The sequence below is a fragment of the Carassius gibelio genome, chromosome A10 (genome assembly GCF_023724105.1).
Source record: "Carassius gibelio isolate Cgi1373 ecotype wild population from Czech Republic chromosome A10, carGib1.2-hapl.c, whole genome shotgun sequence".
Taxonomy (NCBI): Eukaryota; Metazoa; Chordata; class Actinopteri; order Cypriniformes; family Cyprinidae; genus Carassius; species Carassius gibelio.
In genome coordinates this window covers 25,690,797-25,711,091 of record NC_068380.1, presented here as the reverse complement: position 1 = coordinate 25,711,091, position 20,295 = coordinate 25,690,797, and positions in this window count along the sequence as shown.

The following is a 20,295-nucleotide window of genomic DNA, read 5'->3' as shown; positions in this document are numbered from 1 at the left end:
GATGCTTGTTTTACAAACAAGGCCCAGTTTGATGACGGATTTGCATATCGTTTATTTCTTAAGGATGATGCAATCCCAACGAAAAAGGGTCACGGTCGTGTGTTGGAACCGCAGGCGGTGAGTAAAACTGCTTAAAATATCTCTGCCTCCTTGTTAGTGCGTCCGCCTCCCATGCCAGAGACCCAGGTTCGAGCCCCGCTCGGAGCGAGTCGTTGCTGCTGCTGTTCTCGTTCAGTTTCAGCCTCGGGATCTGATTCTGGATCATAAATAAACGGCTGAATCTGACTGTTACCCATGGTTTGTTTTGGATGATGGTTTTTTCCTCAAGGTAATGTCACAGCTTCCAAACACTCTCAACGCAAAAGCCTATTCGCGCTCGTGATTCTTTAGCTCCTCCCACACGTCACGCCTCCAGTCGGTCGTGTTTTTCCGAGAAAAATCGGTACAGACTATCTTTCTCTTATGAATATAATAAAACTAAAGACTTTTTGGAGTTATGAAGGATGCAGTACTACTCTATAGGTACTCAAGATTAACAGGATATTGAGTGAAAACGAGCATTTCATCCCCCCTTTAAGGAAGTTGCCTGTGGGTAACAAAGCCACATTAGTTACTTAGCAACCACATGATGCAAATACTGTATGATGGCATTAAAATGGTTAATGGAGGACTTGACAAATAACATGCTTCTAGTTTTGTCACAACAATACCTGGTGGTCAGTTTAAAACCTGCTTCTTTCATCATACAAAATATTACATTTATTGTGTGTGTGTGTGTGTTAAAAAGATTAATCTTTGAATTTTCAATTTTATATATATATATATATATATATATATATATATATATATATATATATATATATATATATATATATATATATATATAGTAACCGTTAAGTAAACAGTTCATGATGCACTACTTATAAAATATATTGTGGTAATTTTTTTTTTTTTTTACATATTTATTATGATGTCATCAGTAAAAGCATGTATTGTCTCCTACATTTACTATAAATAAATAAATAAATATGTATATATATATATATATATATATATATATATATATATATATATATATATATATATGTGTGTGTGTGTGTGTGTGTGTGTGTGTGTGTATATAAAGATTCATTTTTATTTAATTCATAAACACAATGTTGCTTTTAGGTAATAAACTATTAAAAAATACTGTCCCAGAATTTTTTTTTGAAAAAAAGTTTTAAATATGTTGTTTGATTTTAGTGAATTATTGCCATTATAATCTTTGCAATATTGGGTTAAAACTGCCTACACTGAGCTTTAGTGATTTTGCCTTTATACTAGTCAGAGTTATTTTTCTCTCAGCTTGACCTTAAAAATTTTATAGCAGGCAATTTTGGAATGAGATGATTGATATTGTTTTTGTCTCCACGAAAACAAACTCTGTTGCAGAAACTGTGCAGAGAAAAGATTTTTTTCAAAAACCTTGATAAGATATAACTGCTCTGATAGCTCATCACATCTGATGGATTTGTTATTGCTACAAACTTATGTTATTAATAAACTCCTGTCGCTCTAAGGAACCATATCACCAAGAAATTCCAGGCATAATTAATTCTTCAAAAGAGTCTGATTGATAATAAAAACAAATATAAACATGCACCCAGCAGACAGGAGCACTTCAACAATCAATTTCGTGATGTAAGGGAGCATTTCCAGCCTCCTCCAGCTGCCTGTGTGGAAAGACAAGTCAATTGTGCTGTGCTTGACAATACTCATGAAATGGTTAGCTGGATTTCAATCGATGGCAAAGATTACCCAGTCATTTCACTGTCACTAGGGAAATGGTGGAGACTGAAAAGGGAAGTCAACTATCTTCTGCTCTCTTCCAAAAATCATCCTGCCCATGTCCAATGACATATTCTGCTGGTTTATTCAATCCTTGAGTGGAAATAATTTAATGCCAAGTAGAAGTACAGTCAGTGTGAATTACTGAATTACTGTAAATTACTGCAAACCAAATTTGTTTCCATAATATTACATAATCACGAGTATACAGGATACTCCAAGAGGCAGAATTTACATACTTCTTCATACTGTGCAGATATAAATCCACGACAACATTTTAAAATGTTTAAATCTCTAGTTGTTACTTAATTTCAAAGACATCTTTATCATTTGGTTTCTGGGTAGACCTGCATTTGCCTTTCTTTTTATTTACCCCACAACATGTATGAATTGGTGGGCGTGGCTAAACAGGCAGTGATGTAGAAGCAGGAGTTGATGATCTTCTGCGGAGGCGGGGTTTAGCCACACTATTTAGTCATAAAGTGACACATTCCTCAACCTGTCGTTTTGGCAGATTGGCTTTAATATAAGCTGTTTTCTAGACTAATACTAAAAGTTTTGAGTTCTGAAACAGACAGGTTGTTTTTATAGTATAATGACTTCTAAAGCTATTTCGAATTTTGGGGAATTTTGATTTTTCAGTTCATGTCCATTTAATATTCAAGAATGATTTTGCAAACCTCTTGAATTAATGACAGTGGATAATTAGTAATTGGTTAAAATGATAATATATGTAATGTCAAGGTATTGATATTTTATATTTAAAACAAACAAAACATAACAAAAGAGCCTTTCTACTGGAGTTCTGGACAGAAAACATGGACAGAAAACCTCGGACACTTGGCTCTCCATTAAACAGACATCAAATAGCTCTGGGCAGAATTCAGCTGCGGCCAGCACAACACTCTCCAGAATAACACTAGAGCATGTTATAATCTGCGCCAGCACAAACCAAATAGTTTGTATTGGATTATGTGAAAAGAGCTTGTGAGTGTACAATAGCAATATAAAGGGATGATATACACCCGCTAGTCTTTGGGGTAAAGAAGCAGGCATCCATATGCTATGTGATTCTTCTCTGCAGGTTCCGTAGTGAATGAATAATAGAGAACAAGGGCATGCTTGCTCAGTGAGCGCAACCCCGCCTGTCAGAGTCGTGGATGTGAGGAGAATCATACCCTTGTTTTTCTGGAAAATGTCCTTGTATGTTGTATAAATAGGGGCCATGTTTAGTCCCTGATGCAAAAGAGCCCCCCTGACCAAACCCTCACTGCTAGTGGATTAGAATAAGAGTAACAAATGGCTCTTGTAGAATCTGTTTTCATTGCAGTTGTGGCCACAACACTGGGTCAGGTGATCTGTGGCAGCGATTCCCCCGGGGTACGCGCTTCGCTCTCTTTCATAGAAATTTACTGAAGCAATAAATCTGGTGTGCTTGTGGAGAAAAATTAAAGTGGAGCCTCTCAGGAGGCGGAAGGGAAGTAAGAGAGGGATATAACAATGCCTACAAGTAGAAATCCAGGCTAACCTCTGTGGAGGTTGTGTCAACTTGGAAACAAAGGCTTCTCAACCTGGAGTCATGGCTCAAGGGCTAAAGTCCATTTAGTGGGGAGGGTGGTTCACAATGCCAATCCACTACCTGGGAAGTGGGGTATTACTTTTCCCGGTACGTTTAAGGTACATTTCTCCACCCTTGGTGAGAATACAAATACAGTTCTTGTGTGATAAGATGAATGATTACAGGACCTGAGGCTGAATATATATATTATTTTCAACATGCTTATATTTTAAAAATAGTTGTTTTCTAGTTTTAATGTTAAAACTCCCTTTTAATTTTTGAGTTTGCATTTGGATTCCTAGTATAGTGTTTTAATAAACCTGGTTTTGTACACTATGTTTTGGTGCCTCTATTGCAAATTGCTCCTGTTGCTTTGGATATGCTAAATGAAGTCTATGCTATGCATGTAGGTTAATTGTACTGGCCACAGGAAGTTGATTGGAATGAAAGGAAGAGGATTTTTTTGTTGTTGTTACAATTCTGGTAAATAAATCTATTTGTCTATTGCTCTATGTATCATTCTGTCGACCTGTCATTTACTCATTCTGTGTATTGTTTTATCTGTTGTTCTATGCTTTTATCCATCCATCCGTCATATCGTATATTTCCTTTGTTTGTTCATCCAATTTATAGTTTCTTTGTTCTATAATGTTTATTAATTTTTATTTGTTCATCTTTTTATTTGTTTATGTTCACTTGTTTATTTGTTTTTGTTTATTCATTCATTTATATGTTCACTTGTTCATTCATTAATTTTTTCATTTGTTCATGTTTGTTTGTTCATTTGTTCATCCGTTTATTCATTTGTTTACTTGCTTTTTCATTTGTTTTTTCATTCTTATGTTCGTTTGTCTGTTAGTTTGTTTATTTGTTTGTTGGAATGAATGAATGATGCATATGTTCAGTTGTTCACTTGTCTGTTTTTTCACTCATTTGTTTGTTCGTTTTTTTGTTAGTTTTTTGTTCATTTGTCTGTTTGTTCAGTTGTTTTTGTTTAATTAATTAATTCATTCATTTTTGCAATTTTTTATCATTTGTTTGTTCAATTACTTTTTTCTGTTTAAATAGCAGCTATGTGAGTTTCTTTTAATTTCATTTAATTTCAGTTCTTATTCCTTAAAGGGGTCATATGGTGAAATGAAATGTGTTTATGTGGTTTAAGATTCAAAACACACATTATTTTCCACATACTGTACATTGTTTCTCCTCTATGCCCCGCCTTTCTGAAACTCATTGATTTTTACAAATCTCATCTGTCTGAAAAGCGAGGTGTGCTCTTATGGGCCAGTTGTCTAGTGCTTTCTGATTGGATATACTGTCTTCTCATGTGTTGCATTGCGTCGTGCTGCGTAAACACAAAACCATGTCTGCATTTGTGATCGGAGAAAACAACAAACAACAAGCGCTACTCTACACCAAAAGTTCTCAATTCCAGTGCTCGCGCCCCCCAGCTCTGCAAATTTTGCATGGCTCTCATTGTTAGCACCTAATTCAGATAATCATCTCGATAGAAGCGAGCTCAGTGCATGAACTGTGTTCCCATTGACATGGTCCCTACACAGTGTTCATTGCTGCCTACTCCCTGAGCAGGGGAAATCTGTTGAAGTTTACCTCACTTTGAAACATTAATTCACAGATTTGCACTGTGCAAAGTCTTCACACACAGGCAAGTGAGACATCATATAGGCTACCTCTGTAAATAAATAAAATTTTGCACACTTCAATACACTTTGAACGGAACATATATGTTCACTTCGAACTGTAATTATGGCGGAATATCCTGTAATGTCCACTTCACAGAGCACCTTCCGTTTCAAATAGAACAAACGTCTGAAGCCATAAGAGAAATGTGCCGAGCAGGGGGGGCATGAGGACTGGAATTGAGAACTGCTGCTCTACACTGCTCAAAACTCAAAGTCATGCTTCCTTTCTTTGCGTGAATATTTTGGCATCGTTATGCAAATCTTCCCACATTGTGATGTAGACATGTGAGGGCATATTTAAGTGAAGTGACATACAGCCAAGCATGGTTGCCCATACTCAGAATCCGTGCTCTGCATTTAACCCATCCAAAGTGCGCACACACACACACAGCAGTGAACACACACACTGTGAACAGTTAGGGGTTCAGTGCCTTGTTCAAGGGTACCTCAGCTGTGGTATTGCTGGCCCAAGACTCAAACCCACAACCTTAGGGTTAGGAGTCAAACTCTCTAACCATAAGGCCACAGATTCCCCAAACGAGGCGTTTTATGAGGGCTTGGACAAGTCTTAACTTTTATAAAGAATATCTCTTTGGATTTGAGACTTTAGTCTTTGCAACTTTAGGGATCTTATCTATTCACAAACAGCTTTTAACACTCCACAGAGAAAGGAAAACTAAATAAATTAAAATGTATATTTAGTTGCATTTCTGTATCCTGTTTTTCAGGAATTTAAACTGTCAGGTTAAGCATAATCAGAGTAAGAGAAATGATATATTAATTATTTTTTAGTTATGTAGCCCAAAAAAAAAAAAAAAAAAAAAAAAAAAAACCTAAATGCTACAATGCAGCTGTTGGTCAAATAATTTCATTAGCACATATGCTATCAATGAATGCAATAATGAAGCCACAATCTGTTATGATTCCTTTCAAGTAGCATCTGGTTTTGTATCACATTGCACCCACTGTTTAAAAGCCTTGTTGAGTGCTGTCTGTTTGTTTTTCTTCTTCCAGTGTTTTTCTTTTTGGTTTGCCACATTTCCTCTTATTGACACAGGGGGGTGTGGAGTGAGGGAATGGTGCAGTAATAGCCGCTGAATGCACTGGCTGTGCGGCTCCTACCACAGTACCCACACATTCCAGGGATTACTCTCATTACCAGCCATTCTCTCAATGGGGAACAGAGTGGCCTAATGAAAAATTCAAATGGTTGAGGGGGATCAAGCTTACCATTAATGAATTAAATTTTCAAAATGTTTGTGGTGCTTATCTTTGAGTATGTGTAAGCATTAAAGAAACTGATTAAGAGTGCGCAATGATTATCAGCCTTATAAAATAACATTTCAGAGCCATTTGTGATGAATTCTAGCATGCTCATAATAATTTAATCAGTAATTGATTTAAAGCCTGTGCAAATGTACTTTGTCCTGAGATCTCAAGGGATGGTGAGATGGTGGACTCTGCAAGACCAGTCATTTATTGCAGTAGGACTATTGCTTTTACAAATCCACATGGTTCATGTTCATGATAAATCTCTAACAATCTCTAAATAAGATAACACAAAACTGTGACTACAGTAAAGACAATATGAATAAATGTATAAATGCCTTAAAAATAAACATCACAAAATATATTCAAAAGCATGCGCCTGGTTTCAAATAAATGTTTGCAGTAAAAATAAGCTCATCATGAACAGGCTACAAATACACAGTCGGAGTACATTGAATGGGCATTGCTTAGCTTGAATCTGGGACTTGTAATAGCCCATAGTCCAATGTTAGGTCTGCCTGTACATCCTGAGCAAATGATATACTAATGGGGTTTCTTGCTGAAATCTATTAACCTTGAGTCCACCAATAAATTTCATGCAGTTTGGCTAAATGATGACTGTAGAGAATTGCACCATGTAACCAGTAGGTATGAAGCTGTCATTAGATCAAGGATGATGTGATGATGACCCCTCCTATTCAAACAAGTTTATAATCCGATTGCTTGGATTAGATCTACATGTGATCAAGGATTAAATATCATAACAAAGGTATGTGTAAAACAATGGTTTCTGAGTCACTCTGCAATTCTGAAACCAATTTTATGTCTCAAAATTCATTTTCAGTGATGGAATAAGATTTGTAACCTCTGTTTAAATGAGGTGTGAAATGCTATTTCATGCATACTGAGTTTTTTACACTGTTGAAGAGTTGGATTCCCATGCTAAACATGGACAAAGTTTCAAAAATACTCCTTCCGGTTTGTCACAAGTTTCTGAAAGTTTTTTTCGAGTATGGCTCTGTGTGACGTTAGATGGAGCGGAATTTCCTTATATGGGTCCTGAGGGCATGTCTGCCGGAAGAGCGCGCGCTCCCGTATAGCAGAGCAGAGAGAGGCTGTGCACAGACAATCACTGATCAGAGCGAGAGCGTAGCGAAATGTCACAAAAGGAGTGTGTTTTTGGTTGCCAGGGCAAGACAACCCTGCACAGATTACCAAAGAAAAAACAGCATTAAAGGACGGAACAGTGGATGGAATTAAATTTTTACAGAGCATCAACCGGAGTCTGCATTTCGAAGATGCTTGTTTTACAAACAAGGCCCAGTTTGATGACGGATTTGCATATCGTTTATTTCTTAAGGATGATGCAATCCCAACGAAAAAGGGTCACGGTCGTGTGTTGGAACCGCAGGCGGTGAGTAAAACTGCTTAAAATATCTCTGCCTCCTTGTTAGTGCGTCCGCCTCCCTTGCCAGAGACCCAGGTTCGAGCCCCGCTCGGAGCGAGTCGTTGCTGCTGCTGTTCTCGTTCAGTTTCAGCCTCGGGATCTGATTCTGGATCATAAATAAACGGCTGAATCTGACTGTTACCCATGGTTTGTTTTGGATGATGGTTTTTTCCTCAAGGTAATGTCACAGCTTCCAAACACTCTCAACGCAAAAGCCTATTCGCGCTCGTGATTCTTTAGCTCCTCCCACACGTCACGCCTCCAGTCGGTCGTGTTTTTCCGAGAAAAATCGGTACAGACTATCTTTCTCTTATGAATATAATAAAACTAAAGACTTTTTGGAGTTATGAAGGATGCAGTACTACTCTATAGGTACTCAAGATTAACAGGATATTGAGTGAAAACGAGCATTTCATCCCCCCTTTAAGGAAGTTGCCTGTGGGTAACAAAGCCACATTAGTTACTTAGCAACCACATGATGCAAATACTGTATGATGGCATTAAAATGGTTAATGGAGGACTTGACAAATAACATGCTTCTAGTTTTGTCACAACAATACCTGGTGGTCAGTTTAAAACCTGCTTCTTTCATCATACAAAATATTACATTTATTGTGTGTGTGTGTGTGTTAAAAAGATTAATCTTTGAATTTTCAATTTTATATATATATATATATATATATATATATATATACTATATTATATATATATATATATATATATATATATATATATATATATATATAATATAATATATATATATATATATATAGTAACCGTTAAGTAAACAGTTCATGATGCACTACTTATAAAATATATTGTGGTAATTTTTTTTTTTTTTTACATATTTATTATGATGTCATCAGTAAAAGCATGTATTGTCTCCTACATTTACTATAAATAAATAAATAAATATGTATATATATATATATATATATATATATATATATATATATATATATATATATATATGTGTGTGTGTGTGTGTGTGTGTGTGTGTGTGTATATAAAGATTCATTTTTATTTAATTCATAAACACAATGTTGCTTTTAGGTAATAAACTATTAAAAAATACTGTCCCAGAATTTTTTTTTGAAAAAAAGTTTTAAATATGTTGTTTGATTTTAGTGAATTATTGCCATTATAATCTTTGCAATATTGGGTTAAAACTGCCTACACTGAGCTTTAGTGATTTTGCCTTTATACTAGTCAGAGTTATTTTTCTCTCAGCTTGACCTTAAAAATTTTATAGCAGGCAATTTTGGAATGAGATGATTGATATTGTTTTTGTCTCCACGAAAACAAACTCTGTTGCAGAAACTGTGCAGAGAAAAGATTTTTTTCAAAAACCTTGATAAGATATAACTGCTCTGATAGCTCATCACATCTGATGGATTTGTTATTGCTACAAACTTATGTTATTAATAAACTCCTGTCGCTCTAAGGAACCATATCACCAAGAAATTCCAGGCATAATTAATTCTTCAAAAGAGTCTGATTGATAATAAAAACAAATATAAACATGCACCCAGCAGACAGGAGCACTTCAACAATCAATTTCGTGATGTAAGGGAGCATTTCCAGCCTCCTCCAGCTGCCTGTGTGGAAAGACAAGTCAATTGTGCTGTGCTTGACAATACTCATGAAATGGTTAGCTGGATTTCAATCGATGGCAAAGATTACCCAGTCATTTCACTGTCACTAGGGAAATGGTGGAGACTGAAAAGGGAAGTCAACTATCTTCTGCTCTCTTCCAAAAATCATCCTGCCCATGTCCAATGACATATTCTGCTGGTTTATTCAATCCTTGAGTGGAAATAATTTAATGCCAAGTAGAAGTACAGTCAGTGTGAATTACTGAATTACTGTAAATTACTGCAAACCAAATTTGTTTCCATAATATTACATAATCACGAGTATACAGGATACTCCAAGAGGCAGAATTTACATACTTCTTCATACTGTGCAGATATAAATCCACGACAACATTTTAAAATGTTTAAATCTCTAGTTGTTACATCTAGTATTTGTAATTATGTCTATTATATCTAGATTTTTTTCAATCTTTCAATTATTTTCCATCTTTATATATGTGTTTTGCTGTTTTTTTTAAAAACTAGTCTAATGAAATGCTTTTTGTTAAGCGTAATTGCAATTTTTTAAACATTGCACTATTTATGATGCTACTTTATGATGTTTTATGATGTTCCTGTGGCTCAGTGGTAGAGCATTGCTGGAGCAGCGCAAAATGTCATGGTTTTGATTCCCAGGTAACACATACTTGTGAGGACGGTTGATTGTATGAGTGGAATATATTCAATTAACTCTGACTACAGGAATTTGCATCTGACCAAAACACATTTGTGTTCATAGTGTAAATTTGAAACAATAAATCTGCCTCCTCCATTGCATCAGGAATGCCCAGTTTCCTTCAAAGTTTCCTGCTTTACATCATTGAGCAGGCTGGAATGGTTTTCCTTATAACACTCAGTAGTAGAGCTTGTGGGTCATTCTTGTGTGGATTCTGTGAGGACACATCAGTAAAAATCAGATGTGAGCCGCCTGAGGCCAGCACCAATATAAGCCAGTCTGAGAGGACACATGGAAGGAGGTCAGAGGTTATTCCTGCTAGATTAATGTCGTAAATTACACTGCATTTTGGACAGATAAATTCAATGAGCTATGCTATCAAAATAGAAATCCCTTTTCCGGTAATTTCATACAGTGAATCATGACATATAGTAAACCGCAAACCAATTCTAGCATGCTCCAGGTGGCTGATGTTCCTTCTTCAAAGCCAACTGTGTGACATTTTGGGACCTGGAGAGGAGATGGAAATTAAAAATGTGAAAGTGGCGGAAATCGAAGCTCAATTTCCTTGGCTTGTGAGACATTTTAAGATTTTTTTTGTATGATATCAAGTATAAAACAGTAAACCTGTGTGCTTTTTAAGTATATTTTGATCGCAAATACTAATAAAATAAAATAAAATCTATGTTAAAAGACTAATCCTATCTAAGATATAAGGGTGAAAGTTTTGTTCAAAGTGTGATTTCCTGTTCTGTTCTGGTGTCGATAGTGGTGCAGAAATGACATGCTTCAGCTTTAATTTTTGAAAAATCATTTCTACTGCTTAAAAACAGCGGTTCCTCTTTAGGGAGACTGAAAGTTCTTCTGCTCCACAGATTTTTGAATGTTACAGTTGTCCAAAACATCTTTTTCAGACCAACTTATCATATGACAGTTTCACTTGAGAGCGCTTGCGAAATGTTTTGCTCCTCTTCAGACAGCATAACACCATCTGTTTGATCTAACAAGCGCTGAGCGAGATCTATGAGCTCATGGAGATAAGCACTGCAACATTCATTGCCCAGTCCTCTGAGACACAATACACAAGACATTCAGAAGGCCAAAACTATTTCCATATGGACCTGAACAAGCAATCTATTGTGGTATTGCTATTAAAATTAAATTGAGAACGGTTTTTGAATTCCAGTTTAATTCCTGAATTGAGGTAGCAAACAAAGGCAGAAAATATAAAGAAATTTAAAGAAATGTAAAGTATTAAAGTACATTACTGCTCAAAACTTTAAAGTCTTGACTATTTTAAAAAGTCTCTTACCAAAGCTGTATATATTAGATTAAAAGTACTTCAACACAATTGAAATATTATCACATTTTAAAATAACTTGACTATTTTCATATATTTTAGAAAGTAATTTATTCCTGTGATGGGAAAGCTGTTTTTTTTTTCAGCAGCCTTTACTCCAGTCTTTAATGTGAATGATCCTTCAGAAATCACGGTGATTTGGTTCTAAAGAAACATACCTTATTATCATGAATGTTGAATGAATGTTTTGCTGCTTAATATTTTTGTGAAAACTGTGATGTTTTTTTTTTCTTTTTCCCCAGGGTTCTTTGATGAACCGAAAGATAAAAAGGACAGCATTTATCTGAAGTAGGTGTTTTTTTTTATATTTTTATGTAACAGCCTATTAACATAATGCATCCTTGCTGAATAGACGTATGAATTTCTTTAAAAAAAATAAAAATAAATAACCTTCCTGACCTCGAGTTTTGACTGGTAGTTCAATCACATTGTGTCATAGTTTTCATGCACCATTTACTTATAATATATTGTAGTACTACTGTGAAAATACAGTGAAAATATGGCAACTAATATTCACGAATAAAATGCAAACACATACTTCTTTTCCTCCTAGTCCATGAACATATTATTCAGCCAGTAATGAAAGAAAAGCAGTGATCAGGTAGTGTCCTTTTTCTCTTTCCTGTTTTCTTCCTCTCTCCCTCTTCCATAGCTGTAATAATTTTTAATTGTACAAAAGTAATCAGCCTATAATAATCATACTAATATTTTGTATTGCACAGATACTGCTCTCATTGTGAAGAATATTTCCAGTTTGTTTTCTGTTCTGCTAGAGCTAAATTGAAATTTCCCTAGAAAAACATTTTTCAGTGACGCTAATGTAGTATGAGCTGTGTGCAAACAGTTCATTTGGCAAAGTAATAGACAGCGTGTACTACAAGGCGGCGAAAGGCACGGAGCGTAAGTGATGTACATGACCCACATTAGTTTAAAGTGTAGATAACGATTCTGTCAACAGTGATGATGATGATAATAAGGTAGTTTAATTACTGTTTCCACTTTGAGTAATATAAAGCAGGTAGTGGTTGAATAGTTATGGTAGAGGGAGACAGATTCTCCGCAGCTGTGCCATGAGACTCTCATTATGGTTGCAAAACTTTTCCTGCCACATATTGTCATACAAGCCCATTTGTCAAGACACTAATTCCCTGAAAATGAGATGTCTATCTCAAGAGGGTGAGAAATGGAAAAGAGAGACAAAAAAAATGAGCACTTTGTACTGTTATGTAAATTCACTTAGAAAACAAGGACATCTGCTGTTTATGAATCAGCATTCTCTCAGAGAGGGGGCTCAGCATTAATAGAATATTTAAACCCCTGTTTTTGGCAGTTGTTGAACCAAATTGGCTAGATTAAAAGATCAACCATTTGATATTCTTCTGCAAACACTGTGTGATCGAATGCGATTATGCGTCTTTGTTTTTATTTATTCATTTATTTATTGTTGTCACTAAGAGATTCTGGAGTTTTTTTCCCCCAGTTTCTCAGTAATTTAGTCATCTCTTCTACATGCATACATTTTCTAGGGGAAAAAATGAATTAAATTGCATAATATGCCAATTGATTAATCATTTTAGTAATACAGAATTACGTATGTTATTGTGGCAGATAAAAAAGAAAAAATACCTGAATAAATTCATCAGAAGTATGTTTTCAGTATATTATGATGCAGTAAAAACATTAATATTGTGAACAGGGCTTAAAGCTCTATGGTACCATGCAGGATCTCCAGCGTGCAGCGTTTGGCTGCGGATAAAAATAATCCTACATTAAAAATAAAATCTTGTTGACTAATATCACTTTCGAGGTCCATGAGTTCGCCTACCAATGGTATGAGAGGAGCACAGCTTTCACTCTCAACCAAACTAACATCACTAGTCAATCAGAATGTTTTGCTCTTATAAACACAAGACGTGCATAATAGTATCCAACTGCAGAGTCGCAGCCCTGATTAATGGAGAAGCGTGACAAAAAAGCTGCAAAGGTGCAATGGTCAAAGATATCCATCTAGCACATATTTACATAGAAAAGCAGCGGAGCTTTGTAAACAGCTCAGAGTAATCATGTCATCTCCATAAGAACAATATGATTTTTGAAAAGGTCCTGTTCACACGAGATCTATTAATGGTAACCTACCGTTAATTTACCAGTAAGGACTGTATGTGTGAAAGGGGCAAAACGCTTCCTCTGTAAATGCTGTGAATTTGAATTGCTTAACGTTCATCTGGAAAAACTGCATTATCTAACTAGATTTGTAACATAAATCATTTATAAACCTTTGCAAGCACAGGGGAATACATCAACCTATGTTTAAATATGCCATTTATTGTACATTGCGATTTAAAAATAAAAGTTTCTGCATGTAGCCAAATATTACAATTTAATGGATTTAAACATTGTTTAATCATGTTGTAAAGTGAAATGTCACCAGGCTATTGGTGTACTCTGCAGATATTTGTTTTAATACATAATGTACTTAAATTGGTCATGTTCATATTATCTATAGGCATATTACATTATGTATTTTGACAGCGTTGTTCAATACAATCATGTAATTTCTTGGTTTTATATTTTATTTGAGCCAATTATTATTGTCTCATCATTAGTTTATATATAAATAGTCATAGTAAAGCCTGGTTTTTACATAGGTCTGTTAGTGTTGCAAAAAAATATCAGATTGCTTAGTTGTTAAAATAATCAGTAGATTTCTTGATAACCAAAATAAACATTAGTTACATCCCTAGATTAGTTAAAATATGTCTAAATACAACTATATTGGTTGTCTGTTTGTAATTAAAAGACTTTCTAGTGAACCAACCAATTAACTGTATTTTTTCTCATCTCGTGAGCTAGGTATATTGTCACACCCCTCGTGTCAATAAGTGTTGATATAGCTCATAATTTTACTAAATGTATGATATATGAAATGTATGATATAGCTTTCATTCTTCAGGTCAACCATATATTCTTTAAAAAGAAAATCAGTTTGAATAAAGAAAGCAATAACTTTGCCATAGCATCCTTTCAAATGTTAAAGTTGCCACATTTTTTTTTTTTTTTTTGCTTTAACCTTTGTGTGAAATATTATTAAAATTTAAAAACTTAGCATTTTAATATATTTAGAATATAATTTATTTTTGTGATGTCAATGCATAATTATCATCAGCTATTACTCCAGTCTCAAGTGTCACCTTCAGAAATCATGCTAATATGCCGATTTGATGCTCAAGTAACATTTCTTACTATTATCAATGTTAAAACAGTTGTACTGCTTCTGATTTTGTGGAAACCAGGATGTCTTTTACCAGTTTCTTTGATCAGAAGATCAGCAATGGAAATTATTTGTTAACGCTTATAAATGTCTTTACTGTCACTTTTGATCAATTTAATATCCTTAAAAAAAAACAATTAGAACAGTAATGTACATCTTACAGAATGAAGGCTATATTTTTTACTCAAAAGGAGTTTAATTAAGTTTAATTTCTTTTCTCATTCTGTAATTTGGAGTTTGAGATGTAACTGTTGTAAATTAACATACATTTTGGTCTGATTTGAGGTGCGCACAGTGTTTTCTGTCATACTACTGCTTAAACTTGACTCTGTCCTGTTCTTGAGGGACTTTTGTGCTGTATACATTCCAGAAGATATTTCAAAAACATGCTTCAGTTATTATTCTGTGAAAGGAAGAGGAAAAGAGATAGTGTGCTGGCCCTCTGCCATGTATTTGGTGCAAATGGCTCCTGTGGCCTGAAGGAAGTTTACCTTTTTCATAAGCCGTTAATGATTTATTAAGGAGCTCTGACACAGAGTGCGGCAGAGAGCTTACACACCAGCCTCATCTTTCTCAAGGTGACATCCTGTGGAGCCGCAGTGAGCTGGAGACCTGGTGAATTTTAGCTGGCTGGAATGTCTCATCTCCTCTCCCTTTTCAGGAAGAGGCGGTGAAGCTTTAGTCAAGTTGTCACATGAGAAGGTGAAGGCTGTTCTTTAGAACAAGGAGGCAGAAGCATTATTTTAAAATAACACCTCCGCTGCCCGGGTCAGTATCCGATAAGATCAGCGGTATATAATCCTGTTTTCAACAAGAGTAAATCTCAGCCCAAACATGCTCTCTTTAAAGCAAGGGGGAACCCTGTGGTAATGAGAGGACAGAATTGTATCAGGCTTATCCCATTGCCCTGTCATGCAGTGTGACTGCATATTTAACACAGGATGAGATTTAAGTGTGGACATTTTTCCATGAAGTCCCAATAAAAGCATTCTGTTGCATTACACTGATATTATCAGATTTACATTTTACACTAAGAAAATGATCAGTAACACATAGGTGTTTTTTTCTTTTTAGGTTTTGTTTATTACAAACAAGGAGCTTTACACACCTGGTTAATTGATGGACTGGAGTTGTGTGGATCACTTATGGATTATTGTGATGTTTTTATCAGCTGTTTGAAATCTCATTCTGATGGCACCCATTCACTGCAGGGAATCCATTGGTGAGCAAGTGATATGCTAAATTCATCCAAATCTGTTATGAAAATGAAGCAAACTCTTCTACATTTTAGATGGCCTATAAGTGTGATTATGTTTTTAGTAAATCGTAACTTTTTTTTTGTTTGTTTAACTATTCCTTTTTTGCTAATATTAAGTTCATCAGTGATAATATTGCACTTTTTAAATGTTTTATAATGCACCATTAGATGTTCAGGCTTCATGTGAAGTGTTAACCAAACAGTCTTGACAGATTGTGAAATGAAACTGTTATGTGTGTTTCTACTGGTATTTTAATATTGGTTTTCATATAAAGTCACCCAGCCTAGCAGGAAAATTAGTGTCATAAGGCTGTCACCCATTTAAATATACACCATTTATTAATAATAGTCTATTTTTGTCTATTATCATGCTATCTAGTGTGCTTGAGAATTTGAGAATTTAAGTCATAGCTTAATTGAAAAGAATATAATGGGCATTCCTCTGAGGAGCACCCTAGATTTAAATCTCAAAGGAAGCCTGTAATATATACAGTTCTCATTTAAAGATGTCTTCTGTAGCAATATACTGGTAATCATGCTGACACCACACAGCTCTACATGTTTTAGCAGTGATTATGGGAATTATCCATAGAGTTGTTAATGCAGTGCTGATTTACAGTAAATATTTTATAATTTACATTTCAGGGTTATGATAACAAACTGAGATCCAAAAGTGATGTGATTTGTGTTAACTGCATTTGTCTAACAAAGTAAAATGAGACCTATACGTACTAATATGTGTGACATATGTTTTGTATGACCAAATCATTTATTTTTAAAAACAAGATATTTGAATTTCCTGTCTACATTTTGAATTTAGGTTTCTTAAAGAAAAAAAAAAACATTATACACTGATGTAATATTCTGAAACTTGCTTGTAGACCCAGAGAGATTTATGAGCACAGGAACATTTTTTGGTAAGAACCTATCCAAGTATGTGAAACCTTAGATTTAATAACTGGTTGACCCTTTTTTGGCAACAATAACCTCCATCAAACCGCTTCCTGTAATTACGGATCAGACGTGCACAAGGATCAGGATGAATTCAGCACCAGTCCTCTTTACAGAATTGTTGCAGATCAGCAATATTCTTGCTGTCTGTTGTGAATCACTCTCCTGAGGTCATGCCAAAGCATCTCAACCGGGCTGAGGCCAGTAGTCTGACTTGACCACTCCAGAAGGCTTATTTTTGTGTGTGTTGAAGGTTGTGTTGAAGATATACTCCTAAGCTTTGGGATGTTGTCCTGTTGCATCACCCAAGTTCTGCTGAACTTGAATTCGCAAGCAGATGGTACATTCTCTTGGAAAAGGCTTTGTAATGAAGGGACTTGACAAAATCTGTTCAATCACACGTAACCATGAGTTCATAACACTGATCCTCTCTAAACATGTTTTATTTTTATTGAGTATTTCGTAAACACTGTGTATAGTGTAGGATTTAAAATACATACAGTGATGTTGAAGTGTGTTTATTTAAACTTGAAAATACAAATATGTAAAACTGAAATTAAATTAAATAGTTATATAATACTAAATTAAATTAAATTAAATTAAATAGTTATATAATATATAGTACTGTTCACAAGTTTTGATCAGAAATACAGTAAAAAGTTAAATATTGTTCAATATATTATTACAATACTTTTACAAAAACTGTTTTGTATTAATGCAAAGCTGAATTTTCAATTTTGAACTTTCAGTCTTTCAGAAATCATTCTAATATACCGATTTGGTGCTTATGAAACATTTCTTATTATTATCAATATTGAAAACAGTTGTGCTGCTTAATATTTTAGGGTACATAATCCATCACATGAAGTCACCAACACACATATACATCGATGAAACTGGACAAAGAAACACTGAACTGAATACAACTTATACAGGGATGATAATTGAGCATGATGACACAATCAGACATAGACAGAAACTAGGTCCTGGGGTGTGCAGAGAGGGACTTAGGAGGAGGACAAAGGAGTGGAAGTGGGATGAAAAAGATCTGGCAGGAGGGCAGGCAGACACATACTGGAGGAGGTACAGGAGGAGGCCGGATGGCCAGGAACAGGACGAACAACAGAGTCCAGGGTGGTGATGATGGAGGAAGGAGCCAGGGAGGAAACAGTAGGAACCAGGACGGACCAGATGGAGGGAAATCCAAGGAGAAGAGAGAAGGGACCTGGGACCCCGGCAAAACCCAGGCCACAACCATGATGGTGGCCCACGGTGGAGCTGATGGAGGGAGGAACCATGGTGAAGGAAGGGCTAACGACTCCAGGGGGGCGACCAACGGCAGTGGGGAAGGTGGAGGAGGAGCCAGAGAGCCGATGAGCCATGGGGACACAGAGGATCCGGAGGGCCAATGAGGCTGGAGGAGAAGACCAGGTATACTTTAGCCATGACGCCGATGGAGGCCGGTAGACCCATGGTGATCCCACTGCACAGATGGTGGACTGAGGGTGAGCCAGGAAGCAACGGTGGTGGAGCTGATGCAGGGATGACAGGAGGAGGCAGGAGAGGGAGGTTAGGAATTTGTCAGCATCCAGGCTTTCTGGGATGGTGTGTGCTGCCCATACATACCAGATTGTGACTGGGAGCGCAGCAGAAAGAGGAAAGACCGTGATGCCCATGGTTAGTGGCAATTTACAGGTCACCAGTACTCACTCGATGAAGGATTCAAGGACAGCTGCGCTCGTGTGGCGGTGTTTAGTCCAGTTTGAAAAAACAAGCAGAGGGAGCTGTCTGGGTAGTGTATCAGGTTGGCAAGGAAAACAAAGTCTTTCATATGGAGAGAGAGAGAGTGATCCCCCTGCTCCAGCAGCAGGACGAGAACGGCAGGGTCATCCATGATAAACAAAACAAAAACTGACAAAAACAAAAAAACAAAACGCGGGGAAACATGCTGCTTGACCTTATATGGTCTCATCTTCTTTCATGGTGTGGTGCAGGAGTGCACACACAAAGCAGAAGAATAACGATAAACCGTCTTTAATAATCCACATAGGGGTTATCCATCAATAGAAGGCAGCCAACACATGTATACACCGACGAGACCGGACAAAGAAAAACAGAACTTGATACTAGTATAGGGATGATAATTGACGGGACACATCTAAACACGATGACACAATCAAACAGACAGAAACTAGATCACATGGGGAGTAAAAACCCATCAAACAGTCCTGTGGTGTGGCAATAACATTGTTTTACTTTCCCCTTTGATCAACTTAATGTGTGAACTGAACTGAAATTTTTATATAACTTTTTTTTAATAAATATTCAAAAAAAATATTACAAGATAACAATTGCACTCAAATAGTCCTGCTATTAAAATAATTTGTTATGAAAAAAAAACTAATTCCACTAAGTTTTTCTTCTCTATCGCTCACATTCTCTCTCCTACACACATTCACACACAAACACATGGTGTACTGAGAATGCTTAGCTCATTAGTGAATCTCAGAGTTACTGTGCAGTTCATCATGCATAGCTGAACTAATGGAGCAGACCTAATGCTGCTGCTGGATCTCTGGTGGTGTTTATACTTGGCATTAACATGCGATCACTGTAATCTGATCAAGCAGATCGGATCATCAGTCAATCAGAACATGGCGCGTTTACACTTGCAAACATCAGCTGACTTCTCTATCTGGATAACCGATCGCATCTGGCTTTCCCAGGCAATATTACAATTAAGTCTGCGGGACATTTTACTAATCAAAGACTTCCTGTTTGTTGTTGACGGCTGAACTGCGTTTGAGCTCCGTCACTATATTCTTTTCATTGACTATTTTTAACTTAAAAATCTATTTTATACACCATCGTTTCCGTTTATATAACGCGTGAATATATCCTCTATTGTATTCTACAACAAAAACAATTAGAGCGACTCGCTATCACTAGATTTATTTTGATCTCCCGGGTCCGCTATTAGCTTTTAGCCAGTTAGCATCAGCAAGCGTGGTTGCTGCTAACTGAGCTTACATTGCTAATACTCTATTCACACACATTACCACTGCTGTACTCACTGTTACTTGCTTTAATGGCGGATGAATGTCTCCACTCTGTGCAGCTCGAGCTCGAGGCCGTGGGGAAGCAGATTCGCGACCTGGAACGGAGGCAGGCCGAGCTGAGAGAGCGGAGAGCCGCGCTGGAATCATCCCGGGCTGACGCTCACAAGTCCGGGGTAAGTATACAGCGTGCTGTTAACAGTCCCACCACGTCTACTCCGTGTGTTTCTCTGCGCAGGCCCGGTGCACCCAGGACGCGATCTTCCCAGATGTCCTTCACTGCGA